This window comes from Cnephaeus nilssonii, assembly GCF_951640355.1.
Source record: "Cnephaeus nilssonii genome assembly, chromosome: X".
Taxonomy (NCBI): Eukaryota; Metazoa; Chordata; class Mammalia; order Chiroptera; family Vespertilionidae; genus Cnephaeus; species Cnephaeus nilssonii.
The window spans coordinates 513515-538621 of NC_137071.1; the positions used below are offsets into that span (position 1 = coordinate 513515).

The following is a 25107-nucleotide window of genomic DNA, read 5'->3' on the forward strand; positions in this document are numbered from 1 at the left end:
TATGCAAAACACATACACACAGCAAATCTACGATGAGTGTCCCAAATGTCGGTCTCCAGAATAAAGGAAAGAGTGAATTGAGAATGGAAAGTAACCTTGTAACAATTGGTTGTCTAAAGAGAGAAGAGGAAATAGTCTTCCTAAAAGCAAAAAAAAAATTCCTGCTCGGCAGTTCTTCAAGGATGTTGCTTATCACGACGCAAGACAAGAAACCGCAACTAAAGTGAATCATCAGGAAAGTGAAAAAAAAACGAAGCCAAACACGCTGACTGCAAACCCGTAGGCATCCATTTCCACACCAGACATCTGGACTCCACCAAAGGTGTCTAAGGAACATTCTCGATAAAGAGCAAACGGGAGGCAAGAGCTACTTCCTCGTGTTGCACAGTTTGCAAATCGCAACGCCTACTTTTCACGCCGTTGCAACACCTCACGGTAAACCCAAAGCATGCTTTACGTGTTTAGACATCAGAATGCGAACCTCTGTTTTCTTGGCTTAAGTCTGTACAAGTCACAATGTCATTTGTCTTTTAACAATAAACAAAAGGATTGCTCAATTTCACATACAGATGACTTCCCAAAGAAGTCCTACTGTCCACGGGAGAGATACACTTACATGATCAAACAGAATTTGAAAGAACTTTTAATTGACCCAGTAATCCCACTCCTAGGAATATATCCTAAGAAACTGGGAACACCAATCAGAAAGGATATATGCACCCCTATGTTCATAGCAGCACAATTCACCATAGCTAAGATCTGGAAACAGCCTAGGTGCCCGTCAGCAGATGACTGGATCAGAAAACTGTGGTACATCTACACAATGGAATACTATGCTGCCATAAAAAAGAAGGAATTCTTACCATTTGCAGCAACCTGGATGGAATTGGAGAACATCATGCTGAGTGAAATAAGCCAGTCAATGAAAGAAAAATACCACATGATCTCACTCATTTGTGGATAATAAAGAACATTATAAACTTGAACAACAAGATAGATACAGAGGCAGTAAAGCATCAGTCTGTCAAATTACAGGGGGAAGGTTAGGGAGAGGTGGGGGAGATAAGAGATCAACCGAAGGACTTGTATGCATGCATATAAGCATAACCAATGGACGCAAAACTCTGAGGGGTGAGGGCATATATGGGAGTGGGGGGGGGGGGCAACGGTAAGATATGTACACATATAATACCTTAATAAAAAAATTGAGAAAAAAAATAATCAACAGATTTAAAAGCATCGCTTTGGTTAAAACAACATTAAAATGTCACCATTTCTCAGACATGTGGCCTCGTAGTGGAAAATTAGTCTGAACATCTCAAGTTGAAACATCAGGAAACAAACATTGACTCCACCCCTCAAAAACAAAAGAAAATGCTAAACAACCAATTGTATCATCTTCTAAGGAGCATAATCTGACAACCTTTACAGGAAATTTTCCACTGTCAGAGGGGCTCAGGCAGTTCATATCTTTTACAGCTTGTGTTAAGAAACCAAGCATCCAGTTTTCAAGGCAAATGGAAAGGAGGCATGGATCAGACTGTCGGGCCTCAGAGGGAGGGTAGGGGAGGGTGGGGGTAAAGGGGAGAGATCAACCAAAGGACTTGTGTGCAGGCATATGAGCCTAACCAGCGGTTAAGGACAACAGGGGGGTGGGGGCATGTGTGGGGAGGGGTGTGGGATGGGAATGGGGGGACGAGGACAAATATGTGATACCTTAATCAATAAAGAAATTTAAAAAAATAAAAAAATAAAAATAAATAAATAAATAAATAAAGGCAAATGGAAGCTACTTTATACTCTATTGAAAGTGACTGATGTCTCCCCGGTCTATGCAGTACCGGGGGTCAGGCAAGCCCCGGGTTCTCAGGCAGTGACAGCAGACTTGGAGAAGGAAGAGCATAAGAACCTGTCACACCTAGTCCCCGGACACCAGTCTAAAGCGAGCCTCCTGGAGAGCGGCCCCACAGCATGGTGGGGGCAGAAACGGGAGCCACTGGTTCCTATGACGCCCCCCCCAGACGAAAAGCGCTTCCACCCTGCTCCCCGAATGCTATTCCAAGTGTCTTGCAAGTCTGATAGGCAGCTCTATATACACTCATAGGACTATTTCTCCGCCTGCATAAAATCCTACATGTGTCTACAAGGGAACCCGTTTTTGTGCCATGTGTAAATATGCACGTGTATGTATGTACACCCCCCCCACATACATATACAAAAGCACCTTAGGGACTTGATAGAATGCACTCTTCATGGAACTCCCGCATTAGATTCATTTTTCTTCCTCTGTGCGAAACCAGAAACCTGTAAATAATTTCTGTGTTAAAAAGCAAAAACCCACCACTCGCATCGGAAAAGGGTTGCATGGCTATGAGCCAAATCACATAAGACGTCTCTGAAGGACAGAACAGTTAAGCCAGGTTTTTGCCACAAGTAGATTCTACCCGGGAAAAAACAAACCAACAAACCAACCAACACTGGCCACTTGGGGGAAATTTCTGACTTATTTTATAAAAGACTTTTCTAGAAGGCAAGAGAGAGTGCACACTCTCCCCTTCCCACTTATCCGGCAGGAGAAAAAGGCATCAACAAACAGCTGCTGATGTGGGCCCATGTGGCATTCACAGTTGTTCTCTGCACACTGGAAAGCTCAAGTTCAATGACAGGAACAACCCATGCGGTCCCATGACGCACTGGGGTAATGACAATGTGACAGAGTCACCGAGTCCTATTGTATGAACCGATGGGAACATTCTCTCAAACATGATAGTCCCTTTGCTCAAAGGAAATCACTTTTCCTCTCGGCTTCTCAGTTAGCCACACACACACACACACACACACACACACACACACACACACACACCTCATGCTCCCAATACCTTGAAGCTACGTTGCGATCGTGGACAATAAAGAAAAGTAACCTTTATTCACAACTCCTGGTGAACTATTATGAAGAACATGCTTTAAACATTTCCCATGATCGCTGAGGCACTGCAGTGGCTGGGGGGCGGGGGGGGGGGGGGGTTAAGCCTTTTCTTTAAGGCACCAGAAAGAGGAGTGACCCTTTTGTTCTGAACTGTTATTGTAAAGCGCCACATGAGAGAAGGGGGACGATGGGGACATGGCAATGAAAAGCACAGCCACGCGGACAAACCCAAACAGGATATTCAGAACAGAGTCAGAACTGCGTGTTCCGACAGAACAAAAGCAGGAGCTTTCTTGGAAGAAATTCGAGCAAAAATACTTGGAACCGATTTAAACACGGATGGATGGACTTGTGTGCCAGGCAGTAAGAAACCTTTGTGTGGGGCAGTAAGATAGATGATCGTGAAACTACACCCATGATTTAAAGTATCATAAAATTAGAACTGCTTTCAAATCACATTAAGGCACTCTCTTCTGAACCCAGGATCCACTTCTTGAAATTCCCAGATCTCTGTTTTGCCCCATCTAAAATAGACACTGGGTGTTGTTGTGTGTGTTTTTAAAATTAAATAACTGAGCTAACTTCGTATATATTACTAAGGATACTGAACTTTTTACAAGAAGGAAAAAACATCTCCATACTCTAACTTACACTTTCAATAAAACCTTAAAATAGAGCTCTCCAGAACTCGCAGAGAAGCTGTGTGATGGGTTCTGCGTTGAGAAACAATCACCACAACTAATTAGCTGACATTAATTAATACAACAGACTGGCTTTGTCCGGTCAGGTTTGTATCGTCTCCTTTTCTTCCTTCGCAAATCCTGCTAAAGCTGTTAGTCTGACCAGGCATTTAATAAGGATGTCCGAGCTCCTGTAGTTTATTGGACTTATCACATGATAAGAATTACGATTATTATTATGACTACAGTCTCTAGCTAATGGGGTTCAGAAAAGTAAATAATATATTCTCTCTTGCATTGCATCTGAAATTGCAGGGTTTTTCCTCTTTTCTATGGTCTGCTGCTATTCTTTTCTCTCTTTGCCATCTTTTCCTTCTTTGTGAGATGAGAGATGAGCTGAGAGGCTTTCTTCTTTTAGATGGTGCACTTTTTTTATTTTAAAAAATATGTATATATTTATTGCTTTCAGAGAGGAAGGGAAAGGCAGAGAGAGACAGAAACATCAATGATGAGACAGAATCATTGATTGGTTGCCTCCTGCTATCCCCACTGGGGATCAACCCGCAACCCAGGCATGTGCTCTTGACCAGGAATCAAACCCGGGACCCTCCAGTCCACAGGCTGACGCTCTATCCACTGAGCCAAACCAGCTGGGGCTAGATGGCGCATTTCACCCAGCTTTCTCTTTGATGTGCTGTCAGAAAACTTGGAGTGAATCCTTGAGCTCAATTGCCCCAACTGGCATTGGTCTAGTTTTGGGGTGAGACCATCAGTGTGGTGTTGTGTAAAGAAACATGTACCTTGAAACCAGATAAACCCGAGTTCAAATCCTGGCTCTGCCATTTCCTAGCAAAGGCAGATAGGAGCCAGCTACTCAGCATATCTTATACGCACAGATACTCTGCACAGTTCCCTTATCTGTAAAATGTGACAAGGCGAGCAATTTCAAAGGGTCCTTTGAGAGTGAAGTGAGGCAAAGTTTGACACTAAGTGCCTGGCAAACTTGGATATCTCACACCCTTCTTCCCTTCTAGTCCCAAACCACCTCTTCCCACTCTTCTTTGAATACAGTAATTATCTTTAATTTTTATTGGAACTTCTTCAAACCACTTTTGGAAACAGGAAGGACATAAATCCATTTATTTATTCAATAATGTTCACGGAGTGTCTTATGTGAAGGAACAGTAAATGATTAATAAACTAGCATTCCTATAATTAACATTAATTACTCTTTATTAAATGTCTTCACATTGGCAATCGCATGTTTCCTAGACTTTAACATGCCTTTATTCATTACCATTGAATACCACCATGAGCTTGAGGTTTTCTGTTCCCGGTCCCATATGAATTCTTTACCAGAATGTTTTATTTTGTAGGAAATAAGGGACCCTGGCAGGGGTGGGGCAAGTGAGACCATCGAAAACAGTGAAGGGTTTGAGATTTTTCCTACTTGCAAATTATTCATTAGCCTACCAGTTGTATGGATGCTGGCAGGATACACGAGTTCCGTGCATCAGAGACCAAGGACACTCTTAGTTAGGGTGCAGCAAGCATCATGTGTTTCAAGTTCACATCAGTGCCCCTGTCCCCTCAAGTCCCACAGAGCATCCCAGGTGCGTGCTGCCTATGCAGGGGGTTTGCATCAGAGCTGAGTAACCTCAATCTTAGGACACCCAACTCTTTTGTTATGGACTGACTGCCAGCAAACCTGCCGACATTGGCCCTGGAGAGAGACACTATGTTTATTATAATGCACAACAAACACACCTGCCTTCTACCCAGGATGGAAACACTCTATCTCCATCTTCCAAGGATGTTCGCTATACAAACATCCTTGATAAGATAGTCCGGAACAAAGGCCATTCATTAGCACCTCAGCTTACAAGAGGTACAGCACTTGAGAGATCCAAGAAAATTATTTCTCAATAGATAGCTCCTGTCTCCTCCTGGAGATCTGGCCAACAGAAGTCACTGGAAACCATATCACCACTGGGCTTTCTGGCAGTTACAGTAGAGGCAGTTTACTGACACTGAGTTACCCTTGAGCCATGGAAGACAAAGGTAAAAGAAGCCCCAAGAAAGCACTCCGTGCTCCTCATCCCCACCATCCTCTACCATCAGCCGATGAGCTGATGAACCGATGAACCAGGAAAAGGAGCAGAGAGCAGGTAGGCCCCACACAGAGATTTTGCCCAAATAACAGAGCCCTTAATAACTTCCTTATTAGTCCCAAATCAGCTTGTATCTGGTCCACAGCTTCAACCTAAACTCATTTTAAGAGTTTGGAAGAGTGAGCTAGGTTTGTTACCTTTATGACATCAGAAATCCTATATATATGTTAACTGGCCTTTCTTTAACTAAGCATTACTTTTATTTTAGAACTACTCAGAGTAAAACCATAGACAAGGTCATTTCTCTGATTATTCTTTCATTCAACAGGTTCCTGCTGTGTGCCGGGCACTGCTCTGGTCACTAGCAATGCCCTGATGTGTATGAGAATAAAGGCCTGTCTTTTGGTTTTAATGAGGAAAACGTAAAATGAACTAGCTTAGGTTTTAATGAGGGAAACATAAAATAAGCCAGCACGTGGGTGAGAAAACATGATAATTTCAAAGAACCACCCATAAAATGAAATAAATAAAAAGGATGACATGATAGAAGGTAGAGGGGTGACTATAGGTCTACTTTAGCTAAGAAGATATTTCTACCCATATCTGTGCAGGCTTTCTTGATACTTGGCTTCCCCCACCAAAGCAAAGAACATGTTGATTTCAGGATAAAACTTTCCAGCATTTGGGCAAAGAGTTGTAATTGATTTTTCAAGTTCTTAAATGTTTAGTTCCAGGTTTGCTTAAGGAATGATTTCTTTCTAAGGACATTAAAATCCAACTTTTACTATTTCTTACATGAAAAGACAAAGTGATGAATTGTTGGAAAGCAGTGAGTTCTTTATTTACTGTAGCAATGAAATTTGATAAAGAAAAGCCATGGTGGACCAAAAAAAAAAAAAAAGAAAACAGGAACTGTGGTACTTAGAATTCCCTGAATGTCTGAGTGTTTGATGGCAGGATGTTAACCTAAAGTTGAAAGTAAGCATGGACATGCAATTAAGGGTACAGGGGAGGGTGTGAAGGAAATTAAGAGAGACATTTCAAGAGTCATTGGTTTTGCTTTTGCCTCTTTAGGAGAAGAAATTTCAGGAAGGAAAGAAATGGGGTAACAGTGTGGGAGGGAAATGAACAGGTACTGCCAGAGCTTCATGCCTGGAGGATCAAAGATGAATTAAAACTAAAAGATCCCATTGCCTGAGAGAGCTATTGTTGACTTAATGACAATGACAACAATAACAAAAGGTATCTCCACAGAAATACATTCACTAGCTAGGTAAAAGTGCAGTCGTAGACGAATCATGATTTTTAGAGCCATTTCTTATAGAAGGGGCTGATAGAGGGGAAATGGAGAGAATTGTGGGAGAAGAAAGAGTTGCTGTTGCAGCTGCAGCAGAGGCCAAGAGAAGAGCTTGGGAAGTCTGGGTGGTGGGTGCCAGGTACTCCCCAGCGAAACAAATAAAGCTTAGGACAGGATGGCATGGCAAGCATAGAGGGGGTTATGAAGCAAGTAATTCTCGGAGAGTGAGTTATCCCCAACCCAAAGACTTCTTGGCCTAAAACCCACGATTCAAAATGTTCCTATGGAGGATTGATAATCTGCAAAAATGTGTGAAATATATATTTGTAATCTATATGAAAATAAATCCCATAAATTCCATGAAAGTTTCTAACATCTTTTAAAAAATACACTCAGGGCAGGCTAAACTCTGAGAAAATTTTCTTGCATTATCCAAATATGTTTGCTTGTTGTATCTTTTGAGAAAAGTTATAAATGTGACTTATAAAACAGGAAGCATTAAAATGTCAATATTAATTTCAAGACATTACCTTAAAATTAATATTAAGAGCTCTGATTTGACTCTAAGCATTTTTGTTGTTTTGGTTTGTGTCTTATTTGTTTGTTTGGGATTATTTACGCCTTAAAATAAGTTTCATTTTAAGCTAATAAGTGTTAATTTCATCTTGTACATTTTATTCTTTCATTGAATCAAATTATATAAGAAGCTGGCTTTTGGAATGTAAGTAAAGATGAAAATGAAGAGTTTGGACTTGAGATGCAATTTAGGGTTAAAACCTGACTTATGAAAATACCTAGCTTTAAGTACAGTGAGATTTCAAGGTGGTTAAACGTTCTTATTAAAGTAGAGAGATATTTATTTTGATAATGAATATGAATGTCAATTGGAGGAAGAATCACAATTATCTAAGAAAGCGATGCATGGAAAAAAACAGCTTAATGTCTGATTTATCACTTTATGATCAAGATGGGTGGGTTATCCCTTGTTACATAGCTTCTTTAGCTTGTCCCTCTTTAAACCAACAGACACCTGATTCAGGGCAAGGTTCCAAACAGCTCTGCCCTGCCAGTTGTCTAAATCTATTCTTTCCATTCCAAATTCCTCCAAGTGACTCTTGTAAACGGATGCAAATATTCTGTTTCACAACTCTATTCATTTTCTTCCTTAGAACTCAGGTTGGGAAATTGCTCTCTCCTGGGGCGCTGGGCAAAGGGTGCCAGACAATGGCCGGGTGACTTCCCAGAAGGGAGCTTTGTTGTGCCCGAGCCACTGCCAGGCAACCTACCAGGAACATCAACTGCCAAAAACATCACAGTCCAAATGGGGTGCTCTGATCCCCCTTCCCGCCCCACGCCCCAGCATCCAGAAGCAATTCTTTGCATGGACGCTTCTTCCTCCTGATCCTGACTGGCAGCTCCAAGGATTAAACTCAGGTCCTTTATGCACATTAGCCCCCTGGAGTGTTGAACTCCAAAACCTCTATTTTCTCCTGTGAGTCTAGCCTACATCTCACAAAACCCTAGTTAGCCACTGTGGTCCACAGCCTTTCTTCCATTCTGGGCTATCAAAAGGAAACAAAACAAAACACAGACGCTACAACAATAAGAGGGAGATGGTAATGACCGGGGTTTGCAGGGTAGGGTGCGGATTCCAAGTTCTTTCATAGCTGAGACTTGGGAACCCACTTACTTCTTTATTATTAAAACTTCACATTCTCATCAGCACAATCTCGCTTACAATGGCACAAATGATCGATTGGCTAAATGAAAACTGTGTGCTGTGTGTTTATATATATATATCCATTAAAAGACCCTCAAAACTGCTGAATGAAAATCAAGACCAGTGTCTTCTTAATCAAGCAAAATTTCCCATTTAATGGCCACACTAAAAAAAGAAAAAAACAACAACAAAAAACAAAGAGACCGACCATCTGGCCTCTCGGCTACTTGAGGGATTTTGCTCCTCACTTCCTTGTTATCTTTAGCAAAACACTATAATTTCACTCATAAGTTATTTTTACCACGATGCATTGCCTTCTGTGCACTACTTTAAGAAACAGAGTAGAAAGCATTGTCCTGTTTCTAGAAAAACCCTTAATTCTAAAGGCAGGTTTAATGGGAGGGGGGAGATGTACTTGAAAGAGGGAGTTGGAAGTCAAAACATAGTGACAGCATTAACTACTCGCCTTTCTTTAAACAGTAACACTGCTGCCGGTGAGTGAGCGCTCTCTCTATCAAGTGTACATAATGTATTCCTATGTATAGACATAGATACACAGTCATATTTAAAAGCCCAAAACAAAAAGCCACATTGCCCTATTCATTCAAGGTGTTCACTGTGCTAGGTACTTTCCAAGAAACACGTCAGAAGATGAAATTCATTTCTGCCTGGGAAGATCACACCAAAATTACAGTCAAATCACAATTAATTGAAATTCTCTGGAAATGGAAGAGTTCTGATTAATTTAATTTTCTGGTTAACTGAACCCCAAATAGAAAAAAAAAATTTTAATCCTTGTTGAAATGTTTCTAAAATGCTTGGGTCCACTTTACTTGCATAACTACAAACCACATATTGAATGTAATTTAAAGGTTCTTAGGTAATTCAAATTTCATTGCTCCTTGGGATCTTCATTACAAAGATCTTTTTTTTCTTTAACCATAAATAGAGGAGATTGAAAAGATTGAGTTGAATGTATGTTTGTATCCACGAGTATAAATGTTTACATTAATCCATAACATCACCTTCTTCCTTGTACTTCAGAAATCTCTTGGGAAAGTATAATATAGGAAACTGGTTAATAGAAAGAGGTTTATTTTGGCAAAATTCAGGTAAACTGAGGTTTTTGTTACGTTTGCATACTAAAGGAAACTGACAAAAATTCCGCCTCTACCTGATGTTTAATAAGTGTAAAAAAATTAATAATTTTAATACAGTGCTGCCAATCAATGTTATTAACACAAATTATTAAAGAACTTGCAAATTCCTTTGATGTATATATTTAAATTCACTGAAAAGTGCCCTGGCTGGTTTGGCTCAGTGGCTAGAGTGTCAGCCTGTAGACTGAAGGGTCCAAGGGCGTGTGTGCAGGAGGCAGCCAATCAATGATTATCTCTCATCATTGATGTTTCTATCTCTCCCTTCCTCTCTGAAATCAATAAAATATATTTTTTAAAAAGCAGAAGAAAAAGAAAAGACTAAAGCCATGGATAAAATTCATGTTGTAAAAAAAAAAAAAAAGCGCTAGGATTTATTTAAGTTTCATGGGGGAACATAATGGTGAGTCAAAACTGTCTCCCAAATATCCTCCCTTTGCCAATGTGGTTGCAATCAGCCCAGCCCTCACTTGGGCTCCATGTTCCACTTTCCCATAGAACTTTATGCTGCGCCACCTTGAGCTACCAAATCATAACACTGTACTGAGTCAAATCACTGCCCAACAGAAAGAGGCCTCTGTTCTTACACCAGGCCTCCTGCCCTTCAGTGAAGATTATTGGAGAAGAAATTCCTGCATTGGATGGAAGATTGGAAAATGTCAGCTAAGATCATTTCCAAATTCAAATGCATTGCACTCTATGTGAAAAAATAAGACCGGGACCCTGCGCTCTCTCTCTCTCTCTCTCTCTCTCTCTCTCTCTCTCTCTCTCACACACACACACACACACACACACACACCCCTTTTCTGTGGGGAGTGAGGAGAATTATCATACACTCATCCTCAAAGCAGTACTAGACAAAATCTAATGTATATTGAGATGCTATTATTGGCTAGGAACTCTGCTAGCTACTGGGCACATAGGATTTTCATCAAGATTTCCAAAAAGGACTGGATGAAGCTGAAGGGATAAGGCATATCTTACTTATGGACTTACAGAATATTTTCTTCTAGATCAATGATGCCAAATTCAGTAGCAGTCTTTGTGTTTCTGGAAATGACCATTTGAAAATGGCAAAGTTATTATACCCTAAAAATAAGACTTTATTATAAGGCATAAACATACCCATTTATATATTAATTTTATCAACTACTATGTCTTGGGCACAAATGTATTGAGAACATATGTACTGAGTAGATATTTTCTATCTCAATCTACAACTCAGTGTAGACCTTGCCCATAATCAATGGGGTGGTTTCTTCTTTTTTTTTTTTTGTCTATTCATATTATCTTCTCTCAGTATCCTTTCACCAAGTATTGCCCCAAAGAAGGGTAGTGACACCCAAAATATAGGCATTTTTAAGGGACTCCCCAGAGAATACTATAGATCTAAAACCTTGGAGAATTCTGCAGAGACTCTCTAAGCTGGGATACTCTAAAGTGGTGTATTCTTTAGAGTGATTTCCAGGTTGATTAAGTGGATATGACGTTTTTGGTCAAGCATCTGGACAAGTGGCCCCATCCCATTTAGAACCATCAAACACTCTTCTGGCTCATCTGTAGAAGCAGAATTAGGAAGTAGTGTAGATTGTTACCTGCTGATTCGGGGAGAGGTCAACGGGTGGGGGGGGGGCGGGAAGGAGACAAATGTAACACTATATGTAATACTTTAAACAATAAATAATTTTTAAAAAATACTTAAATAGTTTCCTTAGAAAAGAGCAAAAAGGTCTCATGATGCATCACTTAGTTAACTATTCTGTCTTGATAGACAGTGTGCTTATATTGATTCTTCACTGCATGAAACAAAGAATATCTACAAAAGAAATTAACTTAATAGAAATAATATTTACTTAGGGGAGTTGAAGACTTCTGGGCAAAAACAAAGAATGCATTAACATACCTAACACCCAAATGATTGACATGTAATGCAATTTATATAAAGTTTCCTTTGAATTTCCCCTTTTTTGACCATTCCTTCATATACCTATAGCTGATATATTTTTTAGTACCTATAATTTGTCAGGCACTTTAAGTTGTCTCTAATTCTTACCCAAATCCTAAACAGGAGGTATCATTTTCCCCATTCTGCAGATGAGGAAACTGAGGCTCAGAGTTACAGGCATCTTGCCCAGGGCCACACAGCTAGCACATGGCAGAGTCCAGTTTAGAATATGGGTTTTTCTGACTCTTAAAGATCTCTTTCCTCAGCAACATGTTGCTGTTACATCTGCAAGGAATTGGAAATTTCTGATGTATGAATGTAAAGAAAATGTGGACGCTGTAGATTCTGGTTGTGTTTCAACTACTTCTAGACTTAAATTTAAAAAATGACTAATAGTTCAGCATTGGTCATGCGTGTTCACCAGGATCCATTCAGGAATTTCACAAGCCAAGCACTCCCCAATCTCCCTTAGAAGAACTGACATCTGGATCATATTGGCAAGTGGGTGCTTTAAACGTGAGAGAAAATTAAGAGGAAAACCTAAGACTGGATTACTTCCACAAGTTCACTCACCAATATCTCCCCAAGTACTCTTTAAAAAAATTACATATATATATATATATATATATATATATATATATATATATACATATATGTATGTATATAGCTTGTCATCCGATCTTTCTATTCAGTGAACAATGACTTGTGACCTCCCAGTTAGTAAGTTCACAGGAGAAATATATCAGTTATAATTAATGTTTACTAGAACAAATGTAAATATTTTAAAACACACAACAGTTCCATGCACATGTGATTTCCATTTTATTTTATGAAACACTAAAAATCCACTTGTCCACCCCATTAATTATAACCTGCTCTCAGCCCTGACCTGTATATAATTCCCTCTGACATAAATTGGAACAAGGTGCTCAGAATGGAAGCTGCCTACACCCCAACTGGGCTACAAAATGTCAAGTTCCCAAGCCTCTCAAAAGTGTAACCTGACGTTTTTCTAAGATTAGAGGCAGTTTGTGAATTTAAAAAGAGGGCTTAACGACTCACCACAGTTAAATCCTACAGTAACTCCTGAAATATCCAAAGTAAACAGGACTAAGGGGGCTCTGGGGACACCAAAACCTTACTAGAAGAGAAGAAACACTCTTTAATAGGTGGTATACTGTTTGCAGAAAATAATGTACATGCGTCCAAAGCAGAATTAAGAAGAATGCGACAATAAACTTGGAGGCAGGAAGCCCTCTGGAGATCTACAGGAGTCATGAATGGGCCATGCAAAATATTTCTCCTTTTGCTCCACGCGAATGACTGAGTTTACACTGCCCATTAATCCTAAACGTTAAAGGCAACGGAGAGAAGGGTTAACTTTTCTAATAGTATTTTTCTTGACACAACTGTAATACTTACTCATTTGTAACATTCCCCCAAAGGAAAGGGCTGGAGAAGAAGCTAACCACCAAGAAGCAGCATTCAGTAGGTTTACGTTTCCAGGGGTCATTTTTTCTGTACATCATAGCCACAAAAATGGGGCCATACTTTACATGTTGTTTTGCAAGTTGTTTTAAATATAATATGCTGCAAGGTGGATGAAAGACTTAAATGTAAGGCATGAAACCATAAAAATCTTAGAGGAGAACGTAGGCAGTAAAATCTCAGACATCTCATGTAGCAATATGTTTATGGATACATCTGCTAGGGCAAAGGAGGAAATAAATAAATGGGGCTACAAAACAAAAAGCTTCTGCACAGCAAAAGAGACCACCATCAAAATGAAAAGGACACCCACTGCATGGGAGGACATATTTGCCAATGGCACATCTGATAAGGGATTAATATCCAGAATATATAAAGTACTCATACAGCTCAACAAAAGGAAGACAATCCAATTAAAAAATGGGCAGAAGACCTGAATAGACATTTCTCTGAAGAGGACATACAAATGGCCAATAGACATATGAAAAAAATGCTCAAAGTCACTAATCATCAGAGAAATGCAAATTAAAACCACAATGAGATATCACCTCACACCTGTAAGGATGGCTATCATAAAAAAAAAAAAATCAACATGCAACAGTGCTGGCGAGGATGCGGAGAAAAGGGAACCCTCGTGCACTGCTGGTGGGGATGCAGACTGGGGCAACCACTGTGGAAAACAGCATGGAGTTTCCTCAAAAAATTAAACATGGAACTTCTGTTTGACCCAGTGATCCCACTTCTGGGAATATATCCTAAAAACCCCAAAACACCAATCAGAAAGAATATATGCACCCCTATGTTCATAGCAGCGTTATTTACAATAGCTAAGATTTGGAAACAGCCCAAGTGCCCATCAGTAAATGAATGGATAAAAAAGCTGTGAGACATTTACACTATGGAATACTATGCAGCTATAAAAAAGAGGGATCTCTTACCCTTTGGGATAGCCTGGATGGACCTAGAAAATAGTATGCTAAGTGAAATAAGCCAAGCTAAGAAAGACAAATATCCCATGATCTCACTTATTTGTGGAATCTAATGAACAAAATGAATTGACCAACAAAATAAGACCCAAAGCAGGAGGCATGGAACAGACTGACTGACATACCTTGACGTGGGTTGGGGGGACAAGAAGAGATAAACCAAAGAACTTATATATTTACTAAAGGCCCGGTGCACGAAATTGGTGCAGGGGGAGGTCCCCCTCAGCCCAGCCTGGACCCTCTCCAATCCGGGACCCCTTGGGGGATGTCCGACTGCTGGTTTCAGCCCGATCCCAATCCCTCTCACAATCCGGAACCGCTGGCTCCTAACTGCTCACCTGCCTGCCTGCCTGCCTGATCGCCCCCAACTGCCCCCCCCACCAGCCTGGTCACCCCCAACTGCCTCCCTCTGTCAACCTGGACACCCCTCACTGCCCCCTCTGCTGACCTGGTCACCCCACGCAGCCTGCTGGTCAGTCATTTGGCCATCCCTCGCTAAGCCCCCTGCCTGCCTGGTCGCCCCACGCAGTCTGCTGTTCAGTTGTTACTGAGAGGGCATTGTGACCAATTTGCATATTGCCCTTTTATTAGTATAGATATTCACAGCCCATGGACATGGGTACTAAGGTCCTAGAAGGGTGGGTAGGGACTGGGAGGAGGGGAGAATGGGAGATATCTGCAATACTATCAATAATAAAAAATACAGTATATTTTAAAAGTTATTGAACTATGATAGGGGAGTAACTAAAGATGTAATGAGAACTCTAAAGAGTGTGTAGGCCTGAGGGAAAGTACAGAAAAGAAAAACTTGGCAGGGAGGCGCGTTCCTCCCCCAGGCTCAGGCTCAGACCTAGTTCCAGAAGTGGCTGCCGACCACTGGATAGCTGAGGGGGTGCTGGGTTGCCCATGCCGGAGCTGGCCCGCAGCCCCCAGGCCTCAGGAGGGAAGCGTCCGGGGTGCAGGCAGTCCAAGGCTGTTGGGTAAAAGCACAGAGAGTCGGGGCATCAGGACCCTGAGCGTTGGGGTGGCGTGCATGCTGGCCAGCACTGGCCATGTGAGGAGGGCCACAGGCACCAACACGGGAAGGCACAAGGTGCTCAGAGCGTGTCAGGGCGCTGCTGCCGGCTCTAGACCTGGAACATGCCAGGCCCATGTTGAGAGATTATGTGCTCTGGGCACACGGCTGGGGCAGAGCACCACGCCTGAACCATGAAACAGAAGAAGGATGAGTGCAACAGCACTTGGGAGCTGAGCCGCCCATGGCTGCTACGCGTCGTGCAGCACCCCCTACTGGCAGCTTGGCGCGGTGCGCACGGGAAGGAGAAGCGCGGCCGAGCCCAGTCGGTGACGTGACGGTGGGGCAGGTACTGCAGAGGGCATGGGCGCTGACAGGCAGCCAGACAAGAGCAGGCACACTCATGCAACTGGAAGGAGCCCGAACAGTTGACCGGACAGAAGTGGGGACTCGGGTTGGCCTCTATTTAATCCGATCGACGGGGCAGAATTTCCCTGGCATGATGCGAACGGAGGCACCCAAAGGCTTAGGGGGCTGGGATGCAGGAGTGGCTATATGACATGAACTTCTCGCCAACCCCGGGCTTCGCACGTCTCCCCGCCGCCACAGCAGGGGGGTGGTGAGATGGGCCTCATCCAAAGAGGCTCCACGGGGTCCCGGCCCGCCCCCCGTGGACTAGTCTTGCGCAGGTGTCCGCGTCCCCCCTGATCATCACGCACCAGCCTTCGGGCTGAATCTGGGGGAGCCGCCGGACAGAGCAGGGAGGTGGTAGACAGTGAAACCTCCGAGGCTCGAGTCCTCCAGAGAGGTCAGGCTGAGCCGAGGGCCAGCGGACACAAGGGTGGCCCCAAAATGGGAATGTGAGGATGCCCGAGGCCTCCCAGCGCACAGACGAGCAAACCAAATGCTCCTTTCCAGCAGGCGTAGGGATCTCGAGCGAACAAAAGTATTGCGCCCCGTGTGAGAATTGAACTCACGACCTTCAGATCCCAATACTGACGCACTGCCTACCGTGCTAACGGGGCACCTGCTGGCCCCCTCCGGCTGTGTAGTTATTAACCTCACTCGGCAGCCCCGTGCGCATGCTCACTAGACTATGGTCTTGTTTCTCTACACGGGATCCCAGGACACTCGGCTCTCGGCCTCAGCGTCAGCAAGGGACCCGGGCTCCGTTCTTCCTCCTCCCGGGGGTATGTTTGCAAACAAACACTGCAGCTTGCGAGACAGCGCTGTGCAGGGGGAAACAGAATAATGGGGTTCCAACTCCGCAGTCGCAAACTCCGATTTTTGCATAGTGCTTGCAAAAATAAAATAAAATAAAATAAGAAAGAAAGAAAGAAAAAGAAAGAAAGAAAGAAAGAAGAAAAAGAAAGAAAGAAAGAAAGAGAAAGAAAGAAAGAAAGAAGAAAAAGAAAGAAAGAAATAAAAAGAAAGAAAGAACGAAAGAAAGAAAGAAAGAAAGAAAGAAAGAAAGAAAGAAAGAAAGAAAGAAAGAAAAGAAAAGAAAGATAAACATAATATGTTGGGTGATTTTTCTTTTTTTTCTTTCTTTTTTTTTACAGAGAGGAAGGGAGAGGGATAGAGAGTCAGAAACATCAATGAGAGAGAAACATCGATCAGCTGCCTCTTGCACACACCCCACTGGGGATGTGCCCGCCACCAAGGTACATGCCCTTGACCGGAATCGAACCTGGGACCCTTCAGTCCGCAGGCCGACGCTCTATCCACTGAGCCAAACCGGTCAGGGCGGGTGATTTTTCTTTTTATTAACCCTCACCTGAGGATATTTTTTCATGGATTTTGAGAGCGAGTGGAAGAGAGAGGGAAAGACAGAGGAACATCGATATGAAATCCATTGGTCGCCTCCGGCACAGGTCCTAACCAGGGCCGGGTCAGTCTGCAGGCCGCCGCTCTATCCGCTGAGCCAACCTGGCTGGGACACAGGGTCAGACTTTTTCCCAGGGGTGCTGACATTGCTGGACTTCAAAAGGTCCGTTTTCCCAGGTGTCACCTCTGCATGGATTCCAGAGTTGGAGAAAGGGAAGTTCTATGAAGCAGATACTTAGCGAGCTGGTTTTGTGTGTGATCGCCCACGGTCAGCACTCGTTGTATCTGCCAGGTTCTCAAGGAAGGCTCGGGGGGGCCGGGGGAGGAGGCATAGGTATGTTGGGTGAGAAGATGCTTTGAAGACAGGTGAACAGGTCACCTCCGAGAGGCCTAGGGCCTGTGAGTCTGCATGTCAACCCTTACCAGCTCTTGCTCTGTGCTGCCCTCTTGTGCCGTCTGGGCCTCCAGAATGCCTCTTTCCAAGGACCTGGAATTGCCCTGAACTGATGGGCCACGGGCCCTCCAGTGTTGGCACCAACAGCCAGCGGGTGACCACAGACAGGAGGGAATGCCCAAAGATACAGATTTCCTTGCAGGGAGAAGCAAGTACCAGGAGGAAGGCAAAACCGTCGAGTTTCTCATGTGCCCTTTAACTCCGGGAGAGAGTGGACGAACTGTCCACAAAGCTATTGTTGCCCTAGGCCAGTGGTCGGCAAACCGCGGCTCGCGAGCCACATGCGGCTCTTTGGCCCCTTGAGTTTTGAGCAAAGGCCAGCTTAGGAGCACCCTAATAAAGTTAATAACAATGGACCTACCTATATGGTTGAAGTTTAAAAAATGTGGCTCTCCAAAGAAATTTCCATCGTTGTCCTGTTGATATTTGGCTCTGGTGGGTGACTCAAGAGTTTGCCGACCACTGCCCTAGGCGACACAGCTCACAAAGGAGCGAGGCAGCAGGTGAAAATCATCACCCTCTGTGGGAGGCAGAATGTCTGAAATAGTAGCCCAAAGCAGAGACATTCAGAGAGAGCCTATGTGTGCGAAAGCCTCGATGTGCTGTCGCTGCTTTGCAGGTGGAGGTGGCCCCTAGGGAAAAGAGTGGCCCTCGGCTAGCAAGGAAATGGGGACTTCAGTCCTGAAACCCCAAGAAAACAAGTTCCGCCAACAACCAGAGTGGGCTCTAGGCCCCCGGGGACAGAGCCCACATTTAAGACTTCTTGGCTATCTACACGGTCTGCCGAGAACGGTGGCCTCAGTGGGCACCTGACTTATTTATGTATCAAAAAATCAGTGACAGCCCCGGCCAGTGTGGCTCAGTCGCCCCCAGCGCAGAGAGCTTCCCAGTCAGGGCACAGGCCCGGGTTGCGGGCTTGGTCCCGGGTATGGGGCGTGCAGGAGGCAGCCCATAGATGTTCTGCCCTCACATCGATGTTTCTATTTTTTTTCTCTCTCCCTTTCCCTTCCCTTGTCTCTAAAAGTCAATAAAAATATTTTTACAAAATAAGTTAAAGAGTGAAGTTTATGCTGAAAACTCTGGTGAGGTCCACACCTGGTCCCCCCTGCCCCCCGGATTCTCTTAGGATCCTAGTGAATATAGGTTTTGTTTTTCTGCAAATGAACAGAGCTAAAGACGTCTATGGCCAAGGGAAGGGGGATGTTGGGGGGTTACAGGGCACAGGCCGGACCTCTATGTTCCTGACTGGGGCTCAAACTGGAAAATAAACCCCAAAAGGGTCATATAAAAGGGCCAACATATTTCCAACGGTTTTCTCTCTTTTGCATTTCCAGCTCGTTACCCAGCCGGGCCGCTCCTCCAGGGACCGGAGCTCGGGGACCTTTCCGTCGAGTTTTCTTTCCCTAAATTACTTGTCATTAAAATGACAATGTGTGCACTCATTAGCCAAATTCCAGATCATCTTTCTGGAAGTGTATCAAATGCAGATAAAGCATAAAGAAGCATTGTTGGTAGTTTAAAAAAAAAAAGTGAACTTAATGAATAACTTTGCTGTGAAACTCAGCAGCCAGGGGCAATGACCAGTTCCCAGCGCCTTAAATGCACGGCCTTGGCAGGCTGCTTAATGGCCTGTGTTCAAGATCTCCGCGGCTTCCCCGGCTTGAAAATAAAAATCTCCCAGCCACACAAGGTAGCATTCTTATACTCTAAATACTCCTCAGAAAAAGATCTTATTAGCGGATTTTTCATAATTTGCTAAAAAACGTTGGGCCGTTGCAATTGAGTCTCTCGCTGGCTTGGCCTTTAAACATAAATTGAGCATTATTTATTGCTTCACGTGGTACACCGGTTTAAAGACTTGACCGTGCTTCCCAACAACCTGCTGATTAGTCGAGTACCTTATTTCTAAGTCATTAGCCTGCAGCTGGGTCTGCAAACCCTGGCCCCTTCCTGTTTTGTGTGGCCTGCGCGCTACAAATGGTTTTTATATTTTGAAGGCTTGGGGGAAAAAATCAAAAGAGCGCTATTTTGCAGCATGTGACATGTCCACGGAATTCAAATCTCAGCGTCCATAAATAGGGCCTTTTTTGGAGCAGTCGCCGCCACTTGCTCACCACTTGTTTATGGCCGAGCTGAGCAGCAGTGACAGAGTGGATGGTCCACAGAGCCCAAAATGTGGACTATGCGGCCCTTTGCGAAGCAGTCTCCTGCCCCCTGGCCTAGACTGATGTGGTAGGAGAAGGGGGCACACAGCCTGAAACTGGGCCCCCTGAGAGCATGAACTTGTCCATGGACCCTGGAAGGCTCACCACCTAGCTCTCCGCACTGCGCTTGTTACACCCCCATTGCCACGCTTCTCCCTAATTCCTGGGGCTGAAGAAGCGGGGGAAGTCGGCAATAACGGGGCCCACCTCCATTCTCCGTGGCCACAGGAATATCCTGCCTGCTCCCCTTTAGAGTTGGGATTGGAGCATTTTAATCTGCAATCAAAGGAGCAAGCGGTTCCTGACCTTTTAACCACTGAGCGCCCCTTCCCCCCCTTGAAAGGCTGGGAGTGTGCTTGTCATTTTCCAAAACAGCTTTGCTGGAATAAATCACGTATCACAAACTCGCCCGTTTCAAGTGCGCAGTTAGTGGTTTTCACTCTAGTCACAGAGCTACGCATCCATCACCACTAGTTAGTTCCAGAACATTTTCATCACCCCCCAAAGAAACGCCGCACCCATTAGCAGCCGCTCCTCATTCTCCCCTCCTCCCAGGTCCTGGCAACTCCTAATCTTTCTGTTTCTGTAAGTGTGCTTTTTCTGGATATTTCTTATAAATAGATCATTCAATACGTGGCCCTTTATGTCTGGCTTCTCTCACTTAAGATAATATTTTTTTTAAAAAAACCTCTCCATGTTTAACTTCACAAATCCCCAGGTTTAGAAGTATCTGATGAAAATAATCATTTAAAAGTAATGACTGGCCCTAGCCGGTGTGGCTCAGTGGATAGAACATCGGCCTGTGGACTGAAGGGTCTTGGGTTCGATTCCGGTCAAGGGCACGTACCTCTCCCTGGCCCTGGCACGTGTGGGAGGCCATCAATTGATGTTTCTCTCTCTCTCTCTCTCTCTCTCTCTCTCTCTCTCTCTTTCCCTCCCTTTCACTCTTTCTAAAAATCAATAGAAAAATATCATTGGGTGAGGATTTAAAAAATAAATCAAATAAAACCTCTGCTGAAAGTACTGACTGTACAATTTCCTTTGAGTTTTCCCAAATGGTAAGCACAGCCCACGACGTTTCTCTTCTAGTCCATAGGGACGCCTATGAGTCTGAGCAATGCCATCAGGGAAGCCTTCACCACCACACGCTCATTCTATCATTTCCTCAACTAATATTCATAGAGTGCCATGTACCATGTACCGTTCAAGATGGGGAATAAGACACACCTGAGCTTCAGATCTCGTTCTTCACAAATCTTGCTTTTCGTTAGATCCCGCTTGATCTGTCAACCCCTAAACATTATATTGCCAACACATTGTATTTTCCAGAGTTCTAGTCTTTTATGTAAAAACTAGAGGCCTGGTGCACGAAATTCGTGCATGGGGGTGGTGTGTCCCTCAGCCCAGCCTGCACCCTCTCTAATCTGGGACCCCTCGAGGGATGTCCAACTGCCCTTTCACAATCCAGGACTGCTGGCTCCCAAACGCTCGCCTGCCTGCCTGCCTGCCTGCCTGCCTGATTGCCCCTAATCGCTTCTGCCTGCCAGCCTGATCACCCCCTAACCACCTCCCTGCCAGCCTGATCGACACCTAACTTCTCCCTTGCTGGCCTGGTCACCCCTAACTGCCCTCCACTGCCAGCCTGGTCACCCCTAACTGTCCTTCCCTGCTGGCCTGGTCACCCCTAACTGCCCTCCCTTGCAAGCCTGGTCGCCCCTAACTGCCCTCTCCTGCTGGCCTGGTCACCCCCAACTGCCCTTCCCTGCAGGCCTGGTCGCCCCTAACTGTTCTCCCCTGCAGGCCTGGTCCCTCCCAACTGCCCTCCGCTGCTGGCCTGATCAACCACAACTGCCCTCTCCTGCTGGCCATCTTGTGTCCACTTGGGGGCAGCCATCTTCTGTGTTGGAGTGATGGTCAATTTGCATATTACCTCTTTATTATATAGGACTAGAGGCCTGGTGCATGAATTTCATGCATGGGTAGGGTCCCTAGGCCTGGCCGGTGATCAGGGCTGATCTGTGGGGTGACCGGCATGGCGATCTGGGGGCCCCCACTGGCACTTGCCTTGGAGGTGACCGGTGGGGTGATTGGGGGGGGTAGCGCCAGTCTGCTTGCCAGCCAGCCCCACCCCCTGTTGCTGCCGCCGATCACCTCCCTCTGTGGGGCAACCAGTAGGGCAATCTGGGGGCCCCTACTGGTTCCCGCCTTGGGTGGCCTGCGGCCTATGGGCTGAAGGCAGCTCCTGTGTTAAGCATCTGCCCCCTGGTGGTCAGTGTGTGTCATAGCGACTGGTCATTCCACCGTTTGGCCAATGGGCATATTGGGCTTTTATTATATAGGATGATGTAATAACTTAAGATGTTCAAAATAACTTAAGTTGCCTTCAGTTTTCCAGATATCTGAAGAAAGCTCCTGATTCCTCATCCTCTTCTTATCTGCCCCTTATTTTCTTCTCTTCCATCTTAGGACTCCTTTATTTGATTAATAGTTTCAGTCCTATTACACACACTCAGATACTGTGATAATCTATGGAGTACCAGACAGGCAAAGGAAAATTCAAACCCTATCCACTAATGATTTTTCTCTTAGTACCTAGATGCCTGCCATCATTTTATTGCTCACTCACTAGCAAAGACTCAGAATTTTCCATTCCAGAAGTAAGCTAGGCAAAAGTCTCTATAATCCAGTGAGAGTTTAAAATAGCGGCTTTAACATCACTGGGTGTTAGAATCTGAACAGTATCTCTTTCCTCCAATCAGGTGAGTCTCTCCCGTGGACAGATCATTTAACTGTTGGACATTTGTACTTACTAACATTGCTTGATCCTAAAGGATAGAGTCCAAATCAAACACATCTGGGCATATTTAACCTGGAAAATTACCCCCAGAAGGCCCTGTTAGCTTTGTCTTTGAAGTGCTGTCAGAGAACAGAGTAACTGCACGTGTTCTGTGCTGTGTAGAGGGGGCCAAACATGGGTAAGAGCAATAGGGAGACACACAGAGATTTTATCTGAGGACAAACGTTGTACCTGCAAACAATGGCCCAAATCGGAACGGGCCTCAGGAGGATCCCGTGTGCAGGTCGGTATTCCTGAGGCCATTAGAAAGGCGGTGCTGGTGATGTTACAGGAATTCAAACAGGACAAGGTATAAAGAAATGAACCGAAGACTTGACCCCTGGTGATGTAGTTTGTGGCAAGGGTGGTAATAAGGAACACAGTTATGGAGATTTTTTTTAATTTAAAGCAGCTATGATGATTCGAGCCCAAAGAATGGTATGTTTTTGAAAGTGATAAAGACGATGTCTCAATGTCAGTGGTAAAATAATTTTTAAAGCATTTATGCAGCAATTTAGCAGATCAAAAAGGAAAACAGTTAACATTTATAGGTAAATGTTAGAGATGTTTAACCTGTCCAGATATTTAATACTATGTGTGGGTTTTCTTAAAAAATAAAGATATCTGGATAAAAGTAATTTTGAATTTAAAAAGAAAAAATATACATTCATATATATATAAATTTGAATGGTATATACTTGCTCTTTATATGTAGATTCTTAAAATGACCATAATACCAGAGCTCCTTGAGAAAATGTGAAATTAAAACACACAAGGCAGCCCTGACTGGTTTGGCTCAGTGGATAGAGCGTCGGCCTGCGGACGGAAGGGTTCCGGGTTCGATTCCGGTCAAGGGCATGTACCTTGGTTGCGGGCACATCCCCAGGTGGTGGCATGCAGAAGGCAGCTGATGGATGTTTCTCTCTCATCAATGTTTCTGACTCTCTCTCCCTTTCCCTTCCTCTCTGTAAAAAATCAATTATATATATATATATATATATATATCACACACAAGGCAGTATGTGTTTTTTACAAGAAAATCATGAACCATAGGGAGGACTCTACCTTGACATTAATTGTGAAGCACACAATCATTTAAAATCTAGAAGCATTCCACTGCCTCAGGCTGGAACTAATCAGCTGTATTCTTCATTTCTTGAAATCACATTTTCTACCCTTGGGTCAAAGTTAAATCTCTCAAAACGAGTGTATAGTTTGAAATGCTTTTAGAAGGCTTTGTGATCAGAAAAAACTACAACCATAAGTTACCTCTGCTATATACATTTTTCAGATTGGCAAATCCCTTCTTCTATTGAATGTTGCACTCTTATCATGTTGCATCTTGAGAGGTTCCAATGAGGATTAGGACCAGCTAGTGACGTGGTCGGCAAACTGGGGCTCGAGAGCCAGATGCGGCTCTTTGGCCCCTTGAGTGTGGCTCTTCCACAAAATACCACAGCCTGGGCGAGTCTATTTTGAAGAAATGGCGTTAGAAGAAGTTTAAGTTTTAAAAAATAGGCTCTCAAAAGAAATTTCAATCGTTGTACTGTTGATATTTGGCTCTGTTGACTAATGAGTTTGCCGACCACTGAGCTAGAGTATCTGCAGACCCCTACAGCTTCAATTATGATGTTCCATTACATGGAAGTGACATGTTAGCTCAAATAACCAATATGTTACATATAAAAATTCACTTTCCAAAAATATAATTAAAAATTCACTTTCCATTAATTAATTCAGTAATCAATATATTCAGCAGATAGGTGAATAAGTTAGTTGTATGCTAGGCATTCAGGAAAATTCAGACCATCTACTGTACAGGTTTCAAGGAGTTATTCAAAGAGTTAAAAGAAGTATCAAAAATTGAAGTCTTTTTTTTTTCTTTACTGACATCTTATGGGTTTGAGTGAATGTTCCCCTCAGCATTCACAGCAATAATACCAATTTGTAAGAAGCTATTGTACTAGTGATCCTAAAAGGTCTCTTTATACAACCCTTGCATATAAAGGAATAAAAGAAGGCAGAGTTGAGGGAGGATGGCTGGGGACCAAGATGACATTATTAGTTTATACCATGACACTGTACCTAGAGCTTGTGGTCAATGTCAGAAATTAGAGGTATGTTATTTTGGATTCTAGAAACCCTTTGATATGTAACTCCAAAAATAAATGAACTCCTTACTCTATTCATAAGGACTGTGTAGAAAATGAAGTGTGCATGATGTTACTATAACATAGATCTTAAATGAAGTTAAATGAAGGGTGCATGAAATTATATAACTTCACAGAGACCTTTTGGAAGACTATGCATTCTTACTTTAGGAGTAAAAATTCCACTATATAATCCTATAAACAAAAGAGGATCATTTTCTTGGCTCATATGGATATAATATTTCTTCCTCAAAAGCTTTATCTCAACATAATCTCCAAATCCCTTTGAGCACTTTTTAAAACAGAGTCAA

General features: G+C 43.5%; 1 protein-coding gene across 3 annotated transcripts in view; it reads right to left on the reverse strand.

Annotated features, from left to right (window-relative positions):
• Nucleotides 1–25107, reverse strand: part of MID1 (midline 1) — a 392822-nt gene that overhangs the window by 113209 nt on the left and 254506 nt on the right. The window lies entirely within an intron of this gene.